General features: G+C 34.5%; 2 pseudogenes; both read right to left on the bottom strand.

Moving 5' to 3' along the window:
* Positions 1-366: 366 nt before the first annotated feature.
* Positions 367-1,904, bottom strand: LOC143579555 (uncharacterized; annotated as a pseudogene).
* Positions 1,905-2,297: 393 nt separating this feature from the next.
* On the bottom strand, positions 2,298-3,777 carry LOC143579553 (uncharacterized; annotated as a pseudogene).
* Between the last annotated feature and the right edge of the window lie 5,018 nt (positions 3,778-8,795).

The raw sequence follows: 8,795 nt of genomic DNA, 5'->3' as shown, positions 1-8,795 counted from the left end.
GTCCAATATAGTGTTTTTGAATTCAGTTCCATTATCACTCCGAATTCTCCTCACCTTTCGTTACATACATAAATAAACGAAACACCCCCTGATTCGTTAACATCCCCTAACGAATTAGGAGGGAATAACCTTAAGTCTTAGTTCGCTAACATCCCCTAGCGAACTAGACATTACATTTAACGAAATAGAGAATAACTTAAATATTTATTACATTAACATAAACAAAAACATTAACGATAATTACAAAGACTCAAGACGCAAAACCATGCACTAACAAATAATAATAATAATAATAATAATAATAATAATATCAGTTGTACCAAAATAAGCTTATGTGCTTCTACTGTTTGACTAATGTCACAACAATCAGTTAATAAAACTAGAGTGTTTGGATATTATAATAATTAAAGAACCAATTTCGGTTAAGCTACTACTCTCAATCTGATTATCAAAAGCTGACTACAATAACTAGATTAACATTCAAAAGTCATTTCATATTAACGAGATGACTCACTTTTTGAACAAAGGTGATTGTACTAACAGTTGAAGTCAATTGCATACGTTTGACAGGAGAATACTTGCGAAGAGCATTATCCATCTTACACACATAACTCCATATGCCTTTGGCAAATTTCATTTTTGCCATTTCAACATTCAAACCAGCATCTTCTTGGTGAACCATTTTTATCTGACGTGCATTTCTACCAGCTACATGAAAGAAACCAAAAGAACAAAAGCAGGTAAAAAAGGTGGATTCTAAATATGACTAAACAAAAGAGACTTACCTTCCCTGATTCTCCAGATAGATCTAAAAAGACCGACCCGTACATACTTCGTTTGTCTTGGAGCTAAAGGATGATCACATTCCAAAGAAGAAGAAGAAGAATACGATGACGATTTAAGTAAATTGCAAAATGCATATGAATAAACCCCAAACAAAGAACACCTTGCTATAATATTAATAAGTTCCGTTTGTTCCTTGCTAGATACTCCATACAAGAACGTACTCTCTTGGCGTTAAAAGAGGGAATTTTTTGATGATGCGTCTAATTTCAGTTCCGTTGGTGTCGTCTATCTGCAAATGGTGATCGACGGGTCTTGTCCCACTCCTTTCTATACAAAATTTTCGATGTAGAAGTCTCGAAGGGTGTCACTATAACAGTGATTAAATGTTGTTGTACTTAAATACTTTAAGGAACCACCATCCTTCAAGTATTGTATAGTATTGAATTGAAAAAGCAAGGAGTGAATATAAGAATGAGTATAAAAGTGGAATGGAATGGAATGGAAGGTATCTATATATCTATCTACACTGGGTTTGCAACACTTGACAGAGTAAGAGAGGGAATCATTTATTTTGTCGACAACGGTTTCCTAGTTGTTGTTGTCATCATCCAAATTGTCTATTTGAAGCTTAAGATCCAAATCAGAAATCACATTACTATTGCTGCATAAATATATATGCCAAAATCAGTCAGTCAATCGGGTTTTTGAAAGAAAACAATTAGTTACTTAGGTTTGAATAACAAACAAACAATTAAGAAGTAGCATGTTATGAATTAATTCTAAAAATAAATGAAAGGACTGACTACTAATCCGTGTTGTTGTTGTTGGGATGATGACGAGGATGTAACGAAAGAGGAGTAGTTGTTATTGATGTTTGTGAATGATGATGATGATGATGATGATGATGATGATGATGATGATGATGATGATGATGATGATAATAATAATAATAATAATAATCTCTTCCAAGTTCTCTTGTAGAAGAAGAAGAAGAAGAAGAAGAAGAAGAAGAAGAAGAAGAAGAAGAAGAAGAATTGAAATAGGCAGAGATAGATTAGGGTTACGACAGCCAGGGTGTATGTCACCCATCCCAATCCTCCTCCTCCACCTCCTCCCATCAGCCCCCATGATTCTGATTCTGAATTCTCTTATTCTGCTCCACATATTATTATTACTACTATCGTTTCCTTCTTTCAATGAAATACATACCCATGCCCCCTTTTGCTTTTGATTGGTTTGGTCGCCTGTCTCTCTATTGTGTTTGTGGTGTACCTAATTTTCTTTTCCTTTTCTTTTTATTCACAACAATTTATCATTGGTTACAAGTGAAAGAAAATGATTTGCTAATGTGTAAACACCACATCACCTATAATAATAATAATAATAATAATAATAATAATAATAATAATAATAATAATAATAATAATAATAATAATAATAATAATAATAATAATAATAGTTCTACCAAAATGAGCTTATGTGCTTCTACTGTTTGACTGATGTCACAACAATCAGTTAAAAAAACTAGATTGTTTGGATATTCTAATGATTAAAGAACCAGTTTTGGATAAGCTACTACTCTCAATCTGATTATCAAAAGCTTATTACAATAATTACATTAACATTCAAAAGTCATTTCATATTAACAAGATTACTAACTTTTTGAATAAAGATGATTGCACTAATAATTGAAGTCAATTGCATATGTTTGATTGGAGAATACTTGCGAAGAGCATTATCCATCTTAAGACATATAACTCCATATGCCTTTGGTAAATATCATTTTTCCCATTTCAACATTCAAACCAGCATCTTCTTGGCGAACCATTTTTATCTGACATGCATTTCTACCAACTATTTGAAAGAAACCAAAAGAATAAAAGCAGGTAAAAAAAGGGTGGATGCTAAATATGACTAAACAAAAGAAACTTACCTTCCCTGATTCTCCATATAGATCTAAAAAGACCGACCCGTACATACTTCTCTTGTCTTGGAGCTAAAGGATGATCACATTCCTAAGAAGAAGAAGAAGAAGACGGTGATGATTTAAGTAAATAGAAAAATACATAAGAATAAACCCCAAACAATGAAGAATACCTTGCTATAACAGTAGTAAGTTCCATCTGTTCCTTGTCAGATCCTCCATGCTAGAACTAACTCTCTTGGCGTTAAAAGAGGGAATTTTTTGATGATGCGACCAATTTCAATCCTGTTGGTGTCGTCTATCTACAACTGGTGATGGTCAATCAGGGTCTTGTCCCATTCCTTTCTATAGAAATTATCGATTTAGAAGTCTTGAAGGGTGTCACGAGAATAGTGATTGAATTTTGTTGTACGTAAATACTTTAAGGGACCACCATCCTGCAAGTATAGTATAGTATTGAATTGAAAAAGCAATTAGTGAATTCAAGAATTAATATAAAAGTGGAATGGAATGGAAGGTATCTATCTATCTATCTACCTTGGGTTTGCAACACTGACAGATAAGAGAGGGAATCATTTCTTTTATCGACAACGGTTTCCAAGTTGTTGTTGTTGTTGTCATCGTCCAAATTGTCCATTAGAAGCTTAAGATCCAAATTAGAAATCACATCACTGCTTTTGCATAAACATACATACAGAAATCAATCAGGATTTTGAAGTAAAACAGTTAGGTAGTTATTTAGGTTTGAATAACAAACAAACAAACAATTAAGTAGCAACATATTATGAATTAAATTCTAAAAATAAACGAATGGACTGACTGATTGACCTGTGTTGTTTTTGTTGTTGTTGTTGTTGTTGTTGTTGTTGGGATGATGTTGAGGATGTAACGGAAGAGGAGGAGTTTTTGTTTGTTGTGAATGATAATAATAATAATCTCCTCCAAGTCCTCCTATAGAAGAAGAAGAATTGAAATTGGCAGAGAGATATTAGGGTTACGACAGCCAGGGTGTACGTCACCCATCCCAATCCTCCTCCTCTCCTCCTCCTCCTCTTGTCAGCCACCATGATTCTGATTTTGACTCCCTTCTTCTGCTCAACATATATTTATTACTACTATCTTTTCCTTCTTTCAAAGAAATACATACCCATGCCTTCTTTAGCTTTTGATTGGTTTTGTCGTCTGTCTCTCTATTGTGTGTGTGGTGTACCTATTTTCATTTGATTTTCTTTTATTCACAACAATTTAACATTGGTTACAAGTGAATGAAAATGATTTGCTAATGTGTAAATACCACATCACCTATAATAACAATAACAACAACAACAACAACAATAATAATAATTGATGTGTGTCTAATGAGTTCTCTTTCTATGGGACTCATAACTAAGCTTTAAATTTATAATGGAAACTCCAAATAATACCACACACAACCGGCAAGTGTACCAGTCACAAGTAGTATACACCTAACAAGTCCGAGTATCGAACGCAAGGACACATGAGAACACCTATGATTACTAAACCATAGACAAGACCTTCCTAAGAATAATAATTTTAAGTTGGTTTTTAATAAATTTAACTACTTGACCTAAATTACTTTAACTAAATTAATTAACTAGACTGACGGAACTGACTGACAAAACTTTCCTAATTTAGAGACTTAACTGATAATGGAGAAAACGTCTACCTAGGTGAGAATCAAATTGAAGGTCTAACATGTTAATGGATTGAATGATCTTACGACACCGATATCTGAAGATGACATAACTAAGGTTCACTCAAGAAAGCTAGATCACCTCTCGGTCTCACTAACAAACCCTAACTTACACTTAATTGATTTTAAGTACAAACCGAGAAACGAATGCTATGGTGTTCTAATGTCGACTCTCCTCTCGGACACACCGACACACGACCCTAATGGAAACGAATACTACGCAACCAAGGATAGAAGAAAAATTTGGTTTAACATAAACTAGACCAACTAATCGCTCACGAACCTAAACCCGACAAGAATCGAACCCGCGCTCGCGCAATCCTAATCCTAACAAGCAAAAGCTGTGAGACGACTTTACTTCCTATTACCTCTCGGTCTCTAAGATGGTGCTTACCCGCTGAATTATATCAATTAACAATCTCAACAAACCCCTACGGTGTACCTACCGCAAACAAACTCTAAACGCAAAGTAAAGACTTGAACATGAAACTATCAATCACAACCAATTCAATTATCGAAGCACGAGATTATGAGATAATATCAATAATATGGCAGCCACTAAACACAACCTAATTCATTATTAAACCAAACTTTCAATAGCAATTCAAGTCATATTAATCAAACAATCCATTTAACTCATCAAAACCGAACAATAATCATCTAACCTAGGTAGAACAAAGAAGTTTAGCCAATCATAATTTTTGGACAGCAGAAAACACTTAAAATAACAACCTTAATACTCAACCAAATCATAATTAAACTCAATCCGCAATCAAGTATAATCAATAAAAACTTAATCCTTATCTCAATTGTAAAATAAACCAATTCTATGATAAAAAACAATGTTAATATAAACCATAAATCAAACCAAAGTGTATGTAGATGTAGTATGATTTTGATGGTTGTCCTTGGCTGCTTAAACACTTGGAAAATACTTCAAAACATGGCTGCAAAACTCTTTTCTTTTCTCATTCGAATCTGGCCGATCACAACAATCAAGAAGAGTTAGGTTTATATTATTTTTTCCCCTTTTTGCTGATGCGGATTGCCACATATATGGAGTCTAATTACTTCTTCTTTTTCCTGTGTCTAGCTTCTACCACCCGTACCCGATCTTTGACCAACCCCAGAAGAATATATATTATTTTCTTCCTCCTTTTCTAAGATGGCCGATCAGGATCTCTTGTTTTTGTGGTGCTAGGGTTTGTTTTGTGTTATATTAATATATAACATATGCAAGACTTCTCATAAATGGACTCGGATCGGGCTTTAACTTGTTTCTTCCAAAATTGATCATAAAAGGCCTTTTAAGTCTTGAAAAGCCCAGTTCTTTTTCTCTTTAAAACCCGCAACCTACGAAAGATATAAAATTTGTAAGATCATGTTAAAACAAGCCAAAAACCATTATTTATTAGATAATTAAGCAATAAAAAGATGATAAAAAGGTGCGGAAAACAAGTGTGTTTTACAACACATCAGACATCCCCACACTTAAGACTTTTTTGTCTCTGAAAAAGAAATCTACACAAGATCATAACCAAGTTAAAACAACAAACTCCCAGATTATTTAACATTATTAAAATAATAGAAGTAGCTCGACATATTGACCGCGATTGCCGGTATATTTGCCCACTTTAAACCCAGCCACCAACCAATCAAGCCCCCAATTGCATTAAGCGTTTTAAGTTCAAAATCCAAGGCTACACCTACCCAAAATCATACAAAGAGAGCTAGATAAACTCGAGTCGAAGCAGACTGGTTCGACAAATCACCATAAGCCAATGTCACACCTCGACTAGGTAATTGCGGAAGCGTAATACAGGAATGTAAAAGACACCTCAGGTATCAACCATATTGTATAAAAAATTAACAAACTAATTTACATCATGTTAAATTGTTTTGTACTAAGCTTACAAACTAGATGAAATACACATAACCGATTCTTCTGCCCGTTTATTCTTTATTTGTATACTTGTGTCTATCTACACCATGTCAGTCTCATTCTTAGAACAAAGCAAATAAGCAAATTATTCTAACTTCGGCTCACCTGAAAAGCATGTTAAAACGTGTCAACTACAAAGAGTTGGTGAGTTTCACAAGTTTGAACAAAACCAGTATACGTAATCATAATATTCATGTTATGTATGCGATGTAATTATACTAAGCCACGAGTGAATCCCCGACCAGCTTCTATTACGTGGACTCCACTACCCACAGACTTCCTATGCCCACATTGGCTCTATTTGCCTCAAGTATGTACTATGTCTAACACCACATAGCATGTTACAAAAGGTTCGCATGATCATGTGCAATTGTAAAACACATGTTCTGGCATACCCCTCCAGCCTTGTCTATTGGGTTTGTCAAACCTATAGTACTATTCACATGCCTTCGGCTCCTAGTTAATCACTCGTGTGGGAGGCCTTTCAAGTGTTAGCACTTAGATAATTCACATCATAAAAAGTTTTTAAGTACATAAGTATATTTAAACATGTTTTCCACCCCGAAAGTTCATAAAACAGTGTAGAAAGTGGGGTTATGAAACTCACCTTATCGTAGTTCGAACTAGTAATATGTATCGGTAGCTAGGGTGCTTCGATTATAGCTTGAGTCCTATAACCGGTATAGTATTGTTAATACTAGTATAGTGTTTAAACTAAATCAGGCTGTATAACTAGTCTGGGTATGCCTGTTAGGCCCAGAACGTGTTAGTAGTCTTAGATTGTGACATTGTACATTATGAAATGTTTAAAATCAGATTTGGCTCAGTTTCACCGTTTTCCGTGCATGGCCAAGTTGATCATTTACGTGTTTTGGAAATAGGTAAGATCACACAAAGGTAAGTAAATATACTATTTGTTAAAATGATTTAATTTATAAAAGAATATAGGGTTTTAGTATCTAGATTGGTCGTAGGGTTTGTTTCCGTTTTCATACGGGTTTGATCGTACTAAACGTGTACAATCCACCCAAACTGTCCGAAAATCTTGTAAGAAGTTCATTTTTATCAAACTCCTTCAAAACTATGATATTTGACCACTTTTGACGTTTTGACATACCGGTCATTTCGTTAAACGTATTGCTGCCGGTTTTGCTAAAACATACATAATTTAAATCTTAAAGAATCATAACTATTTATATTATTTTATATAAATTATCAGAGTTCTAATAAAAATAAATTAAAATCGTTATAATTTTATAAAAATATTAGTAAGTCCTGAATCTGGATCACTACAATATGATATCAACTAAACGAGTATTGGTGCGGAATACCAACACTCGGTGATTGAAGAACACGAATAAGAACAGTAAAAGTAACACGAAATTGCTTCAAAACACACGTATATTATTGAATACGTCGGGTGCTTAAACACTTACAATACTTGATAACAATACTAGGAATTAACAACCCTTAACCCTATACATCACACCTCTATATATAGGGATAACAACCAACTGGGCCGGCCCAAACAACCAAGAGCCCACCACCGAGAACACATAAGTGTTCTCGGCTCAAACATAATCCCAAAACCAAAACCAAATAACTAAAACAAAATACAGAATAAGTTCAAACCACAAAACTAGGCCAACAATCTCCCCTTTGGTTTGTAGCTTTATCTTTAATCTTGCTCCATGTAGTCAATATCTGCATCCTTCAACGCTCCAGCCCAGAACTTGTTGTTGATGATGGACGCAACCATGCTCGTATATTCTTTGGCAGCTGCTTCAAACAGCATATCAGCAGTAATCTGAAACATGCTGAGTGTTTTGATGTCCCTTTTTCCTAATTTCAACAAATCTTTAGGATCAACAAATCGAATTTGACCTTTTCCCTTTTTTAATTTGACAACAATTGTGGCAGTAACGGAGTCATAGAACCAAAATCTCATGTTCTCCAATGTACCATCCGGAATGGAATCTGGTACAGGAATGTAAGTGGCTTTCTTTGTGGGAGGCCAAATTACATTCACCATAGTTTTCCCGGTTTTTGGATCCAAGACACCTTTGGCTTTCTTCAGGAAAGATTCGGCGATTGGCATGTTTGGAAAGCCTTTATCAACTTGACGCTTGAGAAAATTCCAAAAATTTGTTCCTCTTTTGTCGTTGGATGGATTGGTAAATGGAGCATTTATTAAGTCACTCAAATCCTCTTTCGTCCAAGAACCAAAATCTTTCATCTTCTTATAATATTCAGTTTTTCCTGACTTTCTCTTGACCCACCACATATTTTTGTCTGCATCAAAACCCCAAGATATAACTCCACATCGATCACCGTATCTGTCCGAAAAGCCCTTTTCAAGAGTAACTACAAACCTTTCTGGATGATTCGATGATACAACGTTCTGATCAGAATTCTTCATCACCAGTAAT

This window comes from Bidens hawaiensis, unplaced genomic scaffold (assembly GCF_021521415.1).
Source record: "Bidens hawaiensis isolate Kalapana, Puna unplaced genomic scaffold, B.hawaiensis_p1.1 tig00029871_1, whole genome shotgun sequence".
Lineage (NCBI taxonomy): Eukaryota > Viridiplantae > Streptophyta > Magnoliopsida > Asterales > Asteraceae > Bidens > Bidens hawaiensis.
Note: the sequence above shows the minus strand (reverse complement) of the source record. Positions and strands in the feature narration are given on the sequence as shown.